The following is an 18,808-nucleotide window of genomic DNA, read 5'->3' as shown; positions in this document are numbered from 1 at the left end:
GGCTGCCTTGTTTTTCCGGGTTTTGCGCGTTTTCTGCCTTGGACAGGGTGCAGTCTTATCACTTTTCTATCACTCTCTATTAGTGGAAAATATTTCAGTTTTTCCTCTCTGACAGGTTTCTGCCTTACAGAGGTTCTGGGTTTCACAGGTTTTACTGTGTATAAAGAATTTTAAAACCCAATAATAAGACAAACAGCCCAACTAAAAAATAGGCAACCTATTTGAACAGAAACTTCGAAATACATATATATGAATGGCTAGTAAGCACATAAATATGTTGAAATCATTTGTCATAGGCAAACACAAAGATCACTGAGATACCACTAGGTACCCATTAGAGTGACTGGAACAAATCAAACTAGTAACGCTCACTGCTGACCAAGATCCCAAGCAATCGGAGCTCTCCTACGCAATTGGTGGGAATGCAAAATGGTACAGCCTCTTTGGAAATGTTAAAAATTATGCTTACAAAAATATCAGCAATCCCACTCTTAAGTATTTTGTCCAAGTGAAACAAAAAACTATATTCACTCAAAAACCTATATGTAAGTGTTTATAGCCGTTTGGTTCATAATCTTTCAAATCTAGAAACGACCCAAATATCCTTCAGCTGGTCAATGGTTGACCAAATTCTGGTCTCATCCAACGGAATATTGCTCACCAGTAAAAAGGAAAGGCACCGGTGCTACCTGCAACCACATGGATGAATCCTAAATGCATGATGCTAAGAGAGCGACAAGGAGCCCTGCTGGCACGGTAGTGCAGCGCTTGGCTGCTAACCAGGTGGGCGGTAGGCACCCACCAGCTGTTCCGCGGGGGAGAGGTGTGGTGGAGTCAGTTTCCGTAAAGATTACAGCCTAGGAGCCCTATGGGGCAGTTGGACTCTGTTCTGTCCTAGGAGCCCTATGGGGCAGTTGGACTCTGTTCTGTAGAGTTGCTGTGGGTCTAATTCCACTCCACAGCAATGGGGTTAAGTGAAAGACAGATGTAAAGGAATGCTTACTGTATGGTTCCATTCACACGACATTATGAAAAAAAATAAACGGTAACTATAGGGACATGTTGTGGGTTGAATTGTATCCTCCGGAAGTATGTATTGAAGCCCAGACACCTGGACCTGATGTGGATGTGATCTTTTTTGGACATAGGGTTTTTCTTGAGCCTTGAGCCTTGCCGTCTGGCTCTAAGAGAAAGATGAGTACCCAGGAGGCTAACTCATCCTAACCCAGCTCACACAGACCGAACTGCAAAACCAGAAGATCTAGTCACAATCCATAAGGAGAAAAAGATTGCCAGATGAACAAAACAGGCTTTTTGTTTTAAGCTGTTTACTTCTCTCTGCAAACTGTGTGGAAATCCCTAGTAGGGACTTTCCTGCTTGGTCATTTCCAGCGGCCCATGGATTGCATTAGGGTTTAGGAGTACCAGGGCCCTTCTCCCCACCTAAGTACCCTGTAAACACTCCCTCGCCCCCCATGTTTCTGGGACTCCCAGGGCTGCTCAGAACCAGCGTGCCCGGGGTCCAGGACCCGGGCCCGGGAGCCGGCGGGCAAGGGCCGGGCTCCAGCTGCGGACGAAACGGGAGACTGGGCGCAGAGGGACTTCCGCCGCCGCCTGGACGCCGTGCCCCGGGGCTGCAGGGCAAGTGACGGGCCTGCGGGCTCTGCCGGCGCCCCGAGCGAGCGGTGCCTCCCGGGGCCGAGGGAGTCCCGGAGACCGGGCGGCCAGGGGGACGGGGGGCCAGGGGACGGGGGGCGTCCGGAGGGACTGGGGGGTCCGGGGGGACGTGGGGCGGCCGGGGGACGGGGGGCGGCCAGGCGGCCAGCGGGACGGGGGCGTCCGGGGGGACGGGGGGAAGGGGGGCGTCCGGGGGGACGGGGTGTCCGGGGGGACGGGGGGCGTCGGGGGGAAGGGGGCGGCCAGGGGGCGGGGCGTCCGGGGGGAAGGGGGGCGTCCGGGGGGACGGGGGCGTCCAGGGGGATGGGGGCGGCTGGGGGACGGGGTGTCAGGGGGGACGGGGGCGTCCGGGGGGACGGGGGCGTCCAGGGGGACGGGGGCGTCCAGGGGGATGGGGGCGGCTGGGGGACGGGGTGTCCGGGGGGAAGGGGGGCGTCCGGGGGGACGGGGGCGTCCAGGGGGACGGGGGCGTCCGGGTGGGACGGGGTGTCCGGGGGGACGGGGGCGTCGGGGGGAAGGGGGCGGCCAGAGGGATGGGGGCGGCTGGGGGACGGGGTGTCCGGGGGACCGCGGCGATAAACGGACGGTGAGCAGGCAAGGGTCGGGCAGCCCAAGACAACAGGGGAGCCTACACACGGATGTGTGTCGTGTAATACGTGTAGGTATTGTCGTTGTCAGGTGCCCTCGAGTCGGTTCCGACTCCCAGCGACCCTATGGACAACAGAAGGAAACACGGCCCGGTCCTGCGCGATGCTTACAGTCGTTGTTCTGCTTGAGCTCACTGTGTAGGTGTGTGTATGTATGTTTATTGTATGTATAGTGTATGTACATACATGGAGCCCTGGTGGCGCAGTGGTCAAGGGTTGGGCTGCAAACCGAAGGTCAGCAGTTCGAACCCTCCAGCCGCACCTTGGAAATCCTGTGGGGCAGTTCTCCTCTGTCCTGTAGGGTCGCTAGGAGTCATAATCGACTCAAGAGCAGTGGGGTTTTTTGGTATATATATATATATACACACACACATATATATGTAATCTTGGAGTCAGGAATCTTTTCTAACCATTGATTTATAACATTGGAGGCATAAAGAAAAATATTGAGAAATTTGACTACATGAACAATGAAATTTATGTGTAATAATAACAACAGAAAACCCACAAAAAGTCAAAAGACAAGGTGGGGGAATTTTGTAACACGTCTAACAAAAGGCAAATTTCCGTGGTTTATGAAGCATTTATACAGGAGATCAAGGGGAAAAAAGCAAAGGTTCTAATTGTGAAAAACATAGAAGACATCATGAAACTCGTCTGCAGAAGCAGAAATGCAAATGGTCATAAAAATATGAAAACATGCTTAACTTCATTCATAATGTGCAGAACGGAGGTCAGATGCTGCTTTGCACAGAGCTGGGCGGGTGTGGAGGAGACGAGCGTTTCCGTCCCTTGTTGATGGGCACGTACATTGTGCAGGCTTTTTGGAGGACAAGTTGGCTGTGTTTATGAAAATTTATGTGCCCAGATGCTCTAAGAATTTACCTTAAAGAAATACTCAGAACACCATGTCAAGGCAATGTAGTAAAAACATAGCAAACAGCCTAAATGCCCATCATCGGAGGACTTTTTAGAAAACTAGCACTGTTTAGTGTTTTGTTATGCATAGTATAATCTCATATCTGTACATCTCTAAGGGGCGTGTATGCGCCAGCATAATTTTTTTTGGAAGGAGGCCTTTGATGAGAAGTACTAGAGGGCTTAGGGATATCTTCATGTTTGTCTTTTTTTTTTGTAGAATATTCATGGTATTTTATATACCAAAAAAAAAAAAACGCTGTTCTTTTAACTTTCATTGTAAATGCCTCCTCCTCCACGAAAAATTTCCTGCCTCCTTTCCAACCTTCTTCTAGTATCTTAGGGCAATTTCCTGAATGTTCCTTGTTGTATCCTTATCATATCTCCCAGCCACAAGTAAAGAGCAGCAGTTAAGAATTCAGGCTTTGGAGACAGGAAAGTTTAGATTAGAATCTGGGTTTTGCTATCTGTGTATTCTTAGCCCATTTAACCCTTCAGATTCCGACTTATAGTGACCCTATAGCACAGAGCAGAACTGCCCCATAGGGTTTCCAAAGAGCAGCTGGTGGATACTAATTGCCAACTTCTTGGTTAGCAGCAGAGCTCTTAAGCACTGCACCACCAGGGCTCCTTCAGAGTCTGAAAAAAAAAAAAAAAAGGGAAGGTTCAGAGCACCCACCACAGGGGTTGTTGTCCGGGGACAATGAGATAGCCCATTAAGCACAGCGAGTGGCGCGGAAGGAACACTCAGTGAACCTGGTCATTGTTATACATTTCGAGGGTTGTCCTCTCCCTCCGCCCATCATCTCCGGGCCAATCTGGGCTCGTCTGGAATTGGAGAGCAGTTTGCTGGAGTCTAAAGCCGTAGGTACAACTGGAAGCCTGGCTAGCCAACTCCTAGGTTCCAAGAAAAGAGAGCGGATGATTTAAGCCCGTCCCACAGCTGGAAAACAAGGAAAAGTGCCGACGCAGATATTATTACTGGCTTTTTCCCCCAAAATTCTCTTTAGAGAAAGTTACCCACCCACTGCCGTCGGCTCGATTCCGACTCATAGCGACCCTATAGGACAGAGTAGAACTGCCCTATAGAGTTTCCAAGGAGCATGAGGAATTTCAGAAGCAAATGTACCATAACACACAGGTCTTGTTAGACGCCGTCCAGTCGTTTCGACTTACAGCGACCCCCCATGTAATACAGTAGAACCATCCCATAAGAGTTTTCTTGGCTGTAATCTTTATGGGAGCAGATTGCCTGGTCTTTTCTCCCATGGAGCAGCTGGTGGGTTTGAACTGCCAACCTTTCATTTAGCAACTGAGCGCTTAACCATTTGTACCACAAGGCTTCCTTCACGAGGTCTTGCGGGAGGTTAAAAAGCCCACTATTGTTAAAATAAAAATCATATTAAGCCAATAAAAGAAATTGATTAAAGTTTATTTAATACACGGTTTGCAATTTGGGGTAACATTTCGACTGCAGAGTCACTGTTCTGCCAATGAGCGATCCTCTAGAGAGTTTTATACTCCATCTTAAGGACATTGCTGTGGAAAAAGGCCAGAGAACAGTGTTTACACAATAACAGTTTACCCTAAAACACAGCTTCCCTGACTCTGGAATTTGTTTCTCAAAACTGACCTAACACAGATAAGTCTTCAAAAGAGCCCAATGCCTAAGGCAAACCGGCCTCCACTAAGCTGCTTACTAGGCTATTGTGTGACTCAAAGGTGACTTTTGGAAACCAGTTTGCTCAAAGGTCAAGGTTCAAAAGCAGCTCTCCGGGGCAAAGGCTTGGGTGGGTCACCCAACTCTACGGACTCCAGAAATCTGGATTCCAGGAGAATTAAAACCATTTCTCACTATGATCCAACAGAAAAAGAATCAAGTAGCTGGAGTCTTTTAAGGAAGTCGAGAAACTCGACGTTAAGTCAATACTGGAAAAAGAGAAGAGAAAAAACGGGGTGTGGGTGTTTGTTTTAGGCATTTAACCCAGATTTTCCTTGTATTGATTTTATAAATGATACATTGCATTTTGGAGTCCCTGGGTGGTGTAAACAGTTAACAGCTTGGCTGCTAACCAAAAGGTTGGCGGGTGAAGTCCCTCCAGAGGTACCTGCGAAGAGAGGGCTGGCAATCTATTCCCAAAAACTCAGCCACTGGAAACCTACTGAGCACAGTTCTACTTTGACACACATGGAGTCACCTTAAGTTGAAGTTGACTCAAAAGCGGCTGATTACTGGTTAACATTGCATTTTATTGGGAAATAAATAACTTTGTTTGATTCAATTTTTCAAATGTAAGAATGTGGATAATATTCACTCAAAGAAAAAAAAAAAACCTCAAAGGCTGCACAATATTCTTGACAGGTGTTTTCTGAAAGGGTGTGTGAAGTGTGTAAACATCCTGAGGACGTGTGGCAAACATCACCAGCTGTTTGATTGGCTGATCAGTCAGGGAGGATAACCAGTCCACCTCTGCTCAATGACCAGTTTGTCTCAGTAAACACATGTTCTCAAATTGTAGAATAAAAAGCATTTTTTAAAATAGAAAATATACTTCACTAGCTAGAAAAAAAAATTGAAATTTTGTTCACGTTTTTAAATGTTTTCAATGTCAAAAATCCATCTAATATTTATATTACAGATACTAACAGTTTAGATACATATCATCTGATTCTCCCCAGATCCCTGAAGGAGAGAAAACACTACAGAGATGTTACTTTTTAGAATTCTTTAAGATACATAAAAATTACAGCAATATTAACATAATGGTAAATACAAGGAAACATTGCTCTACATCCTGCTAATTCAACAAGGGAAACTGTTTGTTACAACTGGTGCTCCGTGGATGCTGTGTTTACTGCATAGAGCAGATGCTCACACCAAAGGCATAGTAGGAGCTGGAAGTTCTATTTAGATCATGTCTACATTATTATTATGAATAAATTATAGCCTGGATTTAGTTTTATTCCCCTTTTGGAGGAGTTCTGAGCTCTATACATACTGTAAAAGGTCATTTATCCAGGATTCTAAGCATTAAAATGATTAGTTAAAATGAAAACAAAAAAGCCGTTCTAAAAATGCGTTTTATAATTAACAGTTTTAAGAAGTGTCCTGTAATGACAAAGGAACTCACTGCTGGAGTGCAGACAGCCATCTGTTGGACAGTAAAGATGTCACTGTGGCCCTATCCCAGTGTGCTGGATTGATTTGTGTAAATCCTAACAGAAGGGCTGGCAGAATCCGTGGGAACACTGCTCTAAAGGATCCTTATCTTACAAAGGATACCTGTTTTACATCCATTCTCTGCTATGTACGCTGTAAAGACCAAGAAAATGCACCCAGGAGACATACTGCCTGCATCAAGCAGAGTTAAGGCAAATCCAAAACACTGGATTTGTTGTGAAAATAGTTTAATCAAGAAAATGTCACAACTTTTCCAGCTTACGGTTTGGGCAATCTAAAATATATAACAGAGTCACAAAAAAGCATTATTTAGTTTGGATTCAAAAGCAGATCTTTAAAAGGACCACTAAGAGCTTGGCTGCTAACCACAAGGTTGGCAGTTCGAATCCACCAGCCGCTCCCTGGAAACCCTATGGGGCAGTTCTACTCTGTCCTATAGGGTCACTTAGAATCAACTCAAGCGCAACAGGTTTGGCTTTTTTGTTTGTTTATACCATCCCAACCAGAAGCAGATTATTCAGTAGGCAAAGTAAACACAGTGCCTACCTTGCTTACCAGATCATCTGTAGTGAACAATTTCACATTTTTTCACCACATCAAAGATTCTGCTTCTAGGTATGGCTGGCATCTGTCTCTCTCAAGCCCACAGTACCTTCCTACAGAATCAAAGCCTCTTTTCAAATTTATAGTCCCTGACAGAGAGGGATTACCCAGTAAGCAAGGTAAACACGGGCTTACTTCTGCTTATTTACTAATCTGTAGTGACCGATTTCACATGGGTTTGTGAAATTGGTTACAGATTAGTGAGTAAGCACAAGTAAACTGTGTTTACCTTGCTTACTGGGTAATCTGTCCCTGGCTCGAGGCAAGAGTGGCGAGTCTGCTCTTCCTGAAGCCTCAGTTTGGTGTATCTTGGTACATGCACTTTATAGAGTGTGTTTCTAGTGTTTAAAGGTCAGATGGACAAAGTGGCTTCAAGAACGGGCTCAAGCATAACAAGGATTGTGAGGATGGCACAGGACTGGGCAATGTTTCGTTCTGTCGCTAGGAGTTAGGACTTACCGGGACCTAGAAACAAACAACAAATTTTCCGTACTACACCATTCCTAAATACAGATTAACAATTTATTTTCATCAGTTGCTCAACCCAAAAAATAGCAATTTATTCTAATGTTGGAAAAAACCTGGCTGTGCAGAGATGGCATCCAAAGTGCCTATGACGAGGGCCACAATTAACGTTAGCATCCTTGCTGCTGACGTGAGAAACTGGCCAAGGAATAGCAGCAACGAATATTCAATAACTGCCTGGTCATGTGCCAAGACTTTAGTAAAGCCTGGAAAAGCATGACATTTATGACTGGAAGACATGAATTTAAGGGTTACACCCATCAATGGCTGTAAGCTTAAGAGAAAAAGGCTCTACATGCTGTTCAAATCACACTGTTGACCATCCCAAAAGGGACAGCTTTCTGACTAGAGACAATTCGAATCCAGCCAAAGTTGAGTTTCAGGAACTGCTTCAACCTCAAAGAATGGTTCCACTCTGAACCATTAAACAAATTCATAGAAAAGAAAGGGAATCGCTCTCAGACACGTTTTTTTTTTTGTTTTTAATTGTGATAAATACATATGTAACAAAACATTTGCCATTTCAACCTTCTCCACGTTTACAATTCAGTGACATTGTTTATCATGTTGTTCAATTATCAACAGTCTTCTCCAGATTTTTCCATTTTTTTAACAGCAGCTCAGTGTCCCCTAGGCAATGAGTCCCCCTTTTCCACTCCCTGGTAATCATAAATGAATGTGCCTATTCTAGATAGTTCATGTAAGTGGAATCATACAGTATTTGTCCTTTTGTGACTGACTTATTTCATTCAGCATAATTCTGACAATTAAAAAAAATTTTTTTGGTGACAATATACACATCAAAATAATTTCTACATGTTTTTCAGTGATATTGGTTACGTTCTTCACGTTGTGTCTACATTCTCGTTATTTCTTCCCTAGTTGTTTCACTGTCCCCTAAACTTGTCATCTATGCTTCAGGGTTACTGACTACATAAATTTTTTTTTTTTTAAAGTTCAGTAGGTACTTAAGAATGACATTTTTTGAGCTAAACTTTTTCGTTGTTGTTTGCTCGTTTAAAAATGCCTTCAGGGGATAGTTTAGGGTCAAGGTTTGAAGAGTATCCCAGGGTAACAGTCTAGGGTGTTCCTCCAGCCTCCAGTAAGTCTTTCTTCTCCTGACAATACTTTTAAAATTGTGCTTTAAGTCAATTTACAAATCAAGTCAGTCTCTCATACAAAAACTTACATACACCTTGCTGTGTACTCCTAGTTCCTCTCCCCCTAATGAGACAGCACACTCCTCCTCTCCACCCTGTATTCCCTGTGTCCACTCAGCCAGCTCCTGTCCCCCCCGGCCTTCTCATTTCGCCTCCAGACAGGAGCTGCCCGCATAGTCTCATGTGTCTACTTGAGCTAATAAGCTCACTCCTCACCAGCATAATTTTCTCTTATAGTCCAGTCCGATCCCTGTCCAGACAAGTTTTTAATGATGACAAGAGTAATCCTCACTAAATGAACTCTTGCCTGACTAATTCACTTCCTAATACTCTCCCAAACGCTCCTCCATGGCTCCGAGACTCCAGTGTCCAGTGACTAGTCCTTTCACAGACCTCAATCTCACAGATTTCCAATAAAGCCATCCCTCTGTTTCCGGGTAAAACATACTGATGCCCACAGCAGCTGAATGTTGGGGCCAAGTAGGAGGTTGCTCTTACCAGCCGAGTCGTAGACTTCTCACGAGTTACGTTTGTTCCTAAGTACACGTCAACCGCACGTGGAATTAGGATTACGGAATTTAATATTCTAAAATGTCAATGAAATACAAGGGCAGAAGGAGTGCTGCTGTTCTCAGTAAGCCCAATGAACACTTTGGAGAGCCTAGGCCAAGGGGAGTCACAGTCCAATTAGTCGAGGACAAATGGCTGTTAACAGGCTGTGGGAGAAATCCTTAAACTCTAGAAGGCTTCCGTAATCTGATCGCCTCGCAGCGTTCTTTCAAATTTTCACCTACTTTTAAAGAAATCCAACAAGGGACCTGTAGATGGGGCTTCACGGGTGCGGTCTACACACGAAGCAGATGGGGAACTCCAGTCTCTGAACGCAAACTCAGGCAAAGGCCTCCGGGTCACCTGAAAGGGCTGGCTGCTCGGCAAGTTCCCTCGCGAGCGACAAAGGCCGGGGCCAGCCTGGTGGTCGCTAGCCGGGGGCGGGGAGGGGGTCACACAGCCACTGGGTTTTCTGCCGGAAACACCTAAACCCGCCGGACTATGGCGTTTTAAGTGTAACTTCGGTGAACAGTCGCGTCTCCCCCTTTACCAAATTCAAGGACCTAACGAAACGCCGAGACGCAAAATACAACTTGGGGGGAGGGCTTTGCGTTCAATTGCTGAGCGGCTGACCCAAGCCCAACGGGAACTCGGTTTTCTGTCCCCACTCCACGGCTTTTACCTCTCGACCTTCCTTCTAAATGGTGCGCGAGGGACCGAGCAGGGCAAGCCGCGGCGGGGGTGAAGAACACAGGTCTCCTCCCCTCGCCGCTCCCAAGCCGCGGCCACAGTCGCTCTGGGTGGCTTTTGAAACAAGCTTGGGGAACGCTAACACGAGTCCTTTGTGTCCCGGAGGGTGGTGCAGGGCGGAGGAGCTCCCTTGGCCGAACTCGGAGGGCCGCAGGCCAGCCTGGAGCGCCCAGCCAGGGCCGGTTCCGGCCCCTCGGCCTGCAGGGCGCCAGGAGTAGGTCGGAGACGCGCGGCGGCCCGGCTGGAGCGCGGCGACGAGGAGGCGGGAGCCGCCCGGGGCCCCGACGTTCGCTCCCTCACCCCGCTCCCCTCCCCCACCCGTGCGGCCAGGCAGGCCCCAGGTGCAGCCATCTTCGGCTCCCACCACCCGCGCCTCCATTGGCAGTCCTTGCGGGAGAGGGCCGGGCGCTGCGTTCGCCTGCTCCTCGGGCTTGCCGGCGCGCGGCTTTCTGGGAGTTGTAGTCCGCCGCACCCACCGCCGCACGACTAGGGGCGAAGAAGAAACTACAACTCCCGCTGCGCAGCGCTGCCGGTGCGCACGCGCAGCGCGCCTTCGAGGAACAAAAAAAAAGGAAAAAAAAAAAGGAGGAGGAGGAGGGTGAGTGAAGCTCAGAGAGCAGAGAAAAGGGGCCACCGATCGCCCCCCCGTTTCCCCGCACGCGCTCTCTGGCCGTGATCGCCTGCCTGCCGCGGTCCCCCCGGCCGCTCCCTCTGTCCCCCGTGAGCGGATCAAGGCGCTGAGCGAGGCCCTGCCCGGGCGGCCATGCGGCGGTGACAGGAGCTCGGCCGAGACGCAAGGGCCCCTCGCCCTCTCAGCAGCTCGCCTCCGCCCAAGGCTGCTCTGCGGCGGCCGCAGTTCGCGCGCGGCCCACACCCGCTTCCCTTCGGCATTCCCGGCCCCGGCGCTGCCTGGAGGCGGCTGCACTCGGGTGAGTCCCTCTGGGCTGATCTCCGTCCCCCGCCCCCGTCCCGGGCGCCATTACGAGCAGGGCCTTTATTGGGTGCCTCCCTCGGGCTCTGCACGGGCGGCGGGCTGCGAACAGCGGTCGCCCGCCGGCGGACAGCCTGCGGGCCCGGCCCTGCCCCCTCCGGAGCGGGCGGCCGGCGGGACGGGGCGTGGGGGTGGGGAGCGGCCGCGGTCGCGGGGGACGACGGTTGCACGCGCGGGGGAGGGGCGCGCGGGGGCGGGGGCCGCACGCGTGAGCGAGGTCCGCGCGCGAGGGAGCGAGCGAGCGGGCGAGCCTGAGGGCTGCGCACGCCCCGCCGCGGTGATTGGCCGGCCGGGCGCTGGGGGCGCGCGCTCGGTGCCAGGCCCGAGCCGGTGGGGTCGCGCTCGGCGTGGTATCTGGGGCTCCTGCGCCGCGGCAGCGGACGCGCCCGATTGGCCGGCCGGCCGCTGGGGGCGGAGCCGCGCGCTGCCTGGTAACGGCGGCCGGCGGGCTGGCGTCGCCGCCCTGCTCGCGCCCAGGTGGGGCGGCCGGGGTGCCGCTGAGGGAAGTAAACACAATGGCCGGAAGGAAGACGCGGCCTCGGGGCCGGGGGCAGACCCGGTCCGGCGCGCAGACGGGCAGCGGGAGGAGCAGAGAAAAGGCGCCGGGTTTGTGTTTGAACCCCCTGCGTGCTCTTCGCCCGCTGCCCGCTTCTAACCGCGTTTCCTCCTGACGAGGCGGGCATCTCCGTCACGGGCCTGCCGGACACTTGGCGGCCGGGCGCCGAGGCGTCGGGTCCTCAGTCCCCTTCTCCTGGCCGCCCGTAGGCACCGGGCTGCGGACCACGGCGTCCTCGGCCCGCTGGGCCCCGGTGCCGGGCGCTGGGGACACACAGGGGACGACGTCGCCGAGGAGGCTTGTCCGCGGCCGCGACCAGCGGTTGGGGATGACCGCCCTTGTCTCATGCGGAGCAGGTTTGCTTCTGGTCCGCGCCTCCGCTTGGCCTCTGCCCGCCTGACTGGGATCTGGGCGCCCCGGGCCACGGACATGTCTCCTGGCGTGCAGTCGCCTCTTCACAGCCTTCTCTCGTCCGGTCTGGTCGGGCTTCTTTCTGCTTAACGTCCCGGTCAGCTGCGTTGTGCCTCCTCGGCGGCCGTGTCGCCCGCCTCCGCAGCGGCCGTGTCGCCCGTCGGGTTCCCTGTCAGTGTTGGCCTCCTGGAGGGGCCGTCTGGGTCCTTCTCCGGTTCCCGGCCTCCCTCCGCGCCCCTTCCAGCCTGCAGCCGCCAGCGGGCGTCGCGGGTAACAGTAACCATGGCTGACGTTGGGGTGTTCCTTATGTCACAGGCGTGGGCCTTAAAGCACCTCAAAGGTATTGCTCTTAGTTTTTATAACCCGTAATTCCCATTTTATAGAGGACAAATAAGCCTCGAGAAGTTGGCGGAATTTACCCTCCTTTACGCAGCCAGTAAAACTTCACGCCAGGATTTGCACACGGGCAGAGGTTTCAGCTCCCATAAACCTTCCCTGGGGGGCTTGGTGAGCACCCGTTGCGGGAGAGATCCCATTCGGTAGGTCTGGGGTGGGCCCAAGAGGATTTGCATTTTTATCGAGTCCCCAGGTGGTGTGGATCCAGCTAACCTAAGCAGGATTTCCAACTGTGATTTCTTCCATTTGAGTTCCATTCTGGTTCACCACAATTTAAAAAATTCTGTTCAGGTTTCACTTCTTCCATCGATTCGAACCGGTTCAAACCTGTTTCTTTTACTCTCCGATCTCCAATTTATGTTCTGCAGATGGCTAACCTGGAGCAGTTTCATCTGAAGACATATGGTTACCAAATTCATTCTTTAACATTGCAAATAATATTGTATTTTTATATTAACCTGAATTTCGTTCATCGCAAGACTTCGTAATTAGTTTTGAAAATTATTGTTGGTAGGTGCCATCGAATGACTTTCAACTATAGCAACGCTGTGTACAACAGAAAGAAAGAGTGTCGGGTCCTGTGCCATCCTCACAATCCTTGCTGTGTTTGAGCCCATTGTTGCAGTCATTCTGTCAGTTCATCTCCTTGAGGGTCTTCCTCTTTTTCATATTTTACCAAATATGAAAGTAGCAATGTTAAACTGTTTCTGTACATTCATTAATAATTTAAAGTGACAGTGACGTTCAGTCTTAATCACTGTCAAAATTGTTCAGTACAGAGAAAAAGTACGATGTAAAATATTTTTAATTCTAATTTTTAAAATACCCTAAAAGTCACTCTAGCAGTCACTTTAAAAATAGTTATGTGATAGAAACACTCCTAATGTACTGTAAAAATATTAAATTGAAGATTCAAAATACTGTTTTAGTAGGAAATTCTCAACTTGATATTATATAATACAATGAAAATACACCTAGTTTTGATATAGGCAACATTCCATTACTAACACTTTTAATAGTCATCTAAAATTGGTTAAGAATTTACTCACAAAATACTAGAAATACAAAGGGTGTTATTGTACCTAATACGTCAGTACATAAAGGCCAACCGCAATAAAACATTTAATATTTTAATATTCACCTTAGTTCTAAGCTGAAGAATTGTCGTATTACATAAAATAACATTTTATTACAAATATAGTTTTAATTTATAAAGTTTATGTAGAAAACATCATTGCCAGAAACCATAATTACACCTAATTAAAAGACTGTCCTTTAATATTGTTTCATTTAACCTATCCCTGTTGTCTCACAAGATGTATTTCACACCTGAGAAAGCTCTCTCAGCACTGACCAAAGTAGCTTGTGCACCCAAAACTACCATAGCGATTTCACAGAGCTGGGGATTTTTGGGTTTGGGGGGATATTGTGAACGGTTTTTTCCCCCAAATTCAAGAATATTTTTTTTTCCTATCAACTCTGCACACCATCAAAGCTTGTTAACATAGCGTCAATATTAACAGTACAGTCATTTGATCTCAGTTCAACTTTTTTTTAATTTTGAGAAACAGTTCCATCTCATCAACATCGTCATTTGAAACGAGAGTATTCCCTGAATTGCTATCTTTTGTTATACTTTCAGTGTTGCTCCTTTTCAGATTTTCTGTCATTTCCCAGAAGCTTTTTAAATGTAATATGGCTTTCTCCTTAAGTTCAGAACTAATTAGAATTTGATAACGAGGATCTAGATAAATTGATTCTAATATGCTATCACTTAAAATGATAATTTTTTCCGACATTAAATTTTTCAATCAGTGTGTTTCCAAACATATTATGAAGAGTTCTTAATTTTAGCTTAGCTTCCACCCACATACCGGAAACATCACTCATAGTTAATTGTTCACTTTGCAGTCTTACCATCACTTTCTTCAAAGTTTCCAAAATTAATCTGACATAATGCCTATTTGTCATTAGAAAAGGAATATTTGATATTATTACTAGCTAATCCATCGCAGAGATTTATGCACCCTAGAGTAAGGCTTCTAACATGGTGTGTATACGGCCCCATCTTGTTGGGCAATCCAGTACGGGTTCCCTTGAATTGTTTTCTGAAAGTTTGGTAGACTATGTGGGAATACGGAGTTTTCAAACGAGCTCACCACATACTTCTAAAGATTCTTCCAGCTCAGCACCCTTCATTGTGTCTTTAATAACTAACTGAAGTTTGTGTGCAGCACGCCTTCTACCAGTCATCTTTCCTCGTAAACATCGTCACTGTCACTGCACTCTGCGATGGTTAATGTCTGCAAGTTGGACCACACTAAGTCAGTCTTCAAAATTGTCACTTTGCCCTGACATTTGCCATTCAATTTCACTATCGTTTCTGAGCAAATCAACAAATTTAATTTTATCGGAACTGTTGTTCGTGGTTACAGAATAAATCTGTTGTAAATAAATCACCGTTGTACTTCTCTAAACTCTGATGCACAGTGTTTTTTATGTACAGACCTGTGTTTCTTTTCTTTCTTTCATTCCCAGCGTCAACAGATGTATCTTACCGTCTTGTGTGAACTGAGCGTTAATTCCTAGAGTTGACCAACTCAATCTACTGGCAACGTGCACTTTCAAAGAGAATATTCCTTTTTCTAGATTACTACTCATTTTGGAACTAAGTTTTAAGGACAAGCGAGGGATCGTTTCTCTAATATTCTCTGAGTTGACTGAAAGTTTTTGACCAATTGAAGCAATAACTGGATTTAACGTTTTACGGAATCCTGAATGTCCAATCAACTCACGGGAACCACCGTTAACAGTAATTCCACACACACGGACAATTGCTTGGTTATCTAATTTCACCTTAAGGCATTCCGGAACGGCAAACTCGGCTAACGTTTTTGGTTGCATATTTGGAACACTTCAGTCTTTTCTGCCTTCATGCTTTGCCCTGCATCGTGTTCATCCGCATGGTGAGGCTTCAGGTGCCTCTCTAAACTCGCTGCATGGTCTCCAGCCGTACCTGTGCTGCAAATTTTATAGGTGCTTTTATTTTCAATCTTGTCATACTTGAAAAGTTGTCGACATGGATTTTCTCTGGGTCGTCCCATACTAGAATTCAAGGGGTAGGAAATAGTATCAACATTAGGACATACTATATAGTCGCTGTATTACATTACAGTAAAAGCAAGTCTTAGACTTTGACAACATAAGGGAGTAGGATGCGTAAATACAGTCGTAGATCTGAATTAGAACCAGTGTGTATTAAAATCCTTCTACACATGTATTGTCAGTCTGTCAGTAAGACTCGAATAAACTCGACTTTACATTTGCAGGGTTTGCCGATTTCTTCCAATGCCGCCTTACAGCATTCTCCTACATTTCTCCAGCACCGTTAGAGGAAAAACTTCACCTCATAGTGACGCCATCAAGTTGTTTTCAGTGAAATAACGGTATATCGCTAGTTGCTGATGTTTATTAACATTTGATTTGTGAGAGATCAGAAATTAAACATTTGAGTACAAACAATGTGTGATGGTATATTTAAATCGAGATTGAATACAGGAATGGAATCATCAGAAAAAATGACATGCTATTTTCCATTTCTTGAATTTAAACACCACGCTTTAAAAATGTGCGTAATGTACGTTTAAAACGTTACACTCACCTGTCAGATTTCCCTTTACATGAGACTGTGCAGAACTCGACGGGGTGTCACCAGCTTTCAGATTTCCATGCAGAATGTTCTGGGTGGCGGAGGCTGTCACATTTCTGGCCAGCTAGAGAGAGTTCAAGTTCAGATTGGAAACGGCCCCGCCCACAGCCAAGGCTGCAAAACATTCGGAAGCAATGACAGCGCCCTTACCAGCCAGGTGCCAGAGAAGCATTCAGCACATAATGGGCGCCAGATGCACATCGAATGTAAATGGTTGAATGGTGTTGCTCACAGCTTCAAAATTATCGTTGTTGAGCCAAAAATAGCAGAGCAGAAAAAATAATGGTTCTCGATTTCCTTTCCAGTGCAGAAAAACTTTTTTATTCAGCTTTATAGATCATTCCGCTGAAAGTGTTGGATTTGTTTCGGTTTCAGTTACTTTCTGGTTGGAAGCCCTGTTCACAGGACCTCACTTTTTTTTTTTTTTTTTTTAATTTTCATTGTGCTTTAAGTGAAAGTTTGCAAATCAGGCAAGTCTCATACAAAAATTTGCGTACAACTTGCTCTACACTCCAAATTGCTCTCTCTCTAACATAAGATAGCACAGTTCTTCCCTCTGCTCTCTCGGGTCCATTTGGGTAGCTTCTGGCCCCTTTTGCCCTCTCATCCCCCCTCCAGACAGGAGATGGCAACATAGTCTCATGTGTCTACTTGATCCAAGAAGCTCGTTCTTCACCAGTCTCATTTTCCATCCCCTATTCCAGTCCAATCCCTGCCTGAGGAGTTGGCTTTGGGAATGTTCCTGTCTTGGTCTGGGGCTAACAGACGGTCTGGGGACCATGGCCTCCAGGGTCCTTCTAGACAGGACCTCACTTTGAGAAACGGACACGATGGTGTAAAATTTGGTATTAAATGAGGGAAAGTTAAGAGGAGCCCTCTTGGGTCAGTGGTTAAGCACTTGTCTGCTAATGGAAAGGTAGGTGGTTCAGAACCCATCAGCCACTCTCGGTGGGGGAGAAAGATGTGGCAGTCTGCTTCGGGAAAGATTATAGCCTTTGAAACCCCATGGGGCAGTTCTGCGCTGTTCAGAGACTGCTAGAGACTTTCAGTATGACTCGGAATCAGCTCCAAGGCAACAGGTGTGGTTTTGGTTTTAAGGAAAAATTTATATGTTTGCCATTCGTAACTTTAAAACTAGATCTTAAAGATCAAAAAATAACTCTTGGACTACTTACTGTAGATTGTTTGGAAAACTAATTGAGAGTTTTTTTCTATGTTAGCCATGAGTACAAAATAAAAAATTTTAATAAGTCTCCAATTTAAAAAGGGGCCATGTATTTAAGTGCAGAAAAAATTAGAAATCTAAATTAATTCTGGCTTTTAAGAATATGCTGTATTACTACAGTTAATTTTTTATTAAAATGCAGGAGCTTGGGGTTCTTGTTGACGAATTTTTTAGTGTTTTCTTATATTGTATTTGTCTCCGGGGAAAGTAATCTCAGGCTAGATAGGAAGAAGGGTATTAACATATAAGTATGTTGTATCATTTTTGATGATCTGTAAATTGATATTGTGTTCCAAACCATAAAATGTAAAAGTTAAGACCACTAATCCAGGATAGCAAAAGGAGCTGTAAACAAAACGCTGGGAAAATCGCTAAGTACTTATTATTGTTGAACAACTATTTGCATTATATTCCACCGAATGCATTGATACCCAGTGTTTCATTTTTTACTGAAAAGATAGGAAGAGTTTTTTAAAAGTTTTTTTTTTAACGTTGCAATTATCTTCACAACTGCTGTGGTATAGTTACCATGAGATTATATTTTTATACCAGTTGGTGTTGAGTCAATTCCGACTCATGGCGGCTGGCTTACACAGATGCTAGTTAAGTGTGTGTGTAGAGTTTTGTTGTAGAGTTCTGAAGAGTTCTTTGAGAAATAATACTGAGAACAGTATTTTACTTTTTGGAAATGTGTTTGAGTAAGTTTAGTTGGAAGATAATTGCAAGAATTTTATTAAAGGCAACCTACTAAAGATCATCGATAGCGTTTTTGTTCAGAGGTTATATGCACTTATTTGGGTTAAGCTTATTCATTGTTAACTAACTAAAAGACAGTGGGAATTGCAATTATTTGTATTACATTCTAACAGCAATATAAAGAATAATACCTGTTTTACTAAAAAATGTAGCTGACATTACCTGCCTGGGAAAATAAAATGAGAAATTAGTATTTTAGAAGATGTATGCATATTGTAAAAGCTTATTTGCATAAGTTGTCAGAAGGTCTGAAGGTTGTATCTCGATTTTCCAGATTACACATTCTTTCCTCTTGTCCTTCATGGTTTTCCTCCTCTTGTTCTCTTCTCTCCTGGAACTCTTACCACTGCAATTTTCCTCCTCCTTTTTTTTTTTTTCCCTTTGTTTCTACAGTCCTTGTCTCAGTGTCCCATGCTTGTTTCTGTTTTATTTCTGGCAGTCCTCATCTAGTGAGAAAGTAGTCCAGTATAGCCTGGGATTGGCCCAGTGGTTGGGGAGATTGGTGCTCATTTTTCCTTGGTTGTGACTTACTTAAAAAATGAATAAGATTTTAAGAATTTACTTTCAAAAGTATAACTTGACAGGCAAAATGAATCTGTAATTGCCAGAGGGATTGTAGCTTAGTGGATATAGACACACATTCTGAATCAGACTACCTGGATTCAAATTGTGGCTCTTTGACCGTGGGCAAGTCACTTCACGTCTTTGTGTCTTCAGTTTCCCCATATATAAGAATTGGGCTAATAATAGAACC

At 46.3% G+C, this 18,808-nt stretch overlaps 1 protein-coding gene across 12 annotated transcripts in view; it reads left to right on the top strand.

Moving 5' to 3' along the window:
* Window positions 1-10,859: 10,859 nt before the first annotated feature.
* LOC126087354 (general transcription factor II-I) overlaps window positions 10,860-18,808 on the top strand; it is a 138,715-nt gene continuing 130,766 nt past the window's right edge. For all 12 annotated transcript variants that reach the window (XR_007519738.1, XM_049904760.1, XM_049904759.1 and 9 more), the window contains exon 1: window positions 10,860-10,939. The gene's annotated coding sequence lies outside the window, so the exon portion shown is untranslated. The remainder of the gene's footprint in view (window positions 10,940-18,808) is intronic.

This window comes from Elephas maximus, chromosome 12 (assembly GCF_024166365.1).
Source record: "Elephas maximus indicus isolate mEleMax1 chromosome 12, mEleMax1 primary haplotype, whole genome shotgun sequence".
NCBI lineage: Eukaryota > Metazoa > Chordata > Mammalia > Proboscidea > Elephantidae > Elephas > Elephas maximus.
This window is presented reverse-complemented; position numbering and strand designations above follow the sequence as displayed.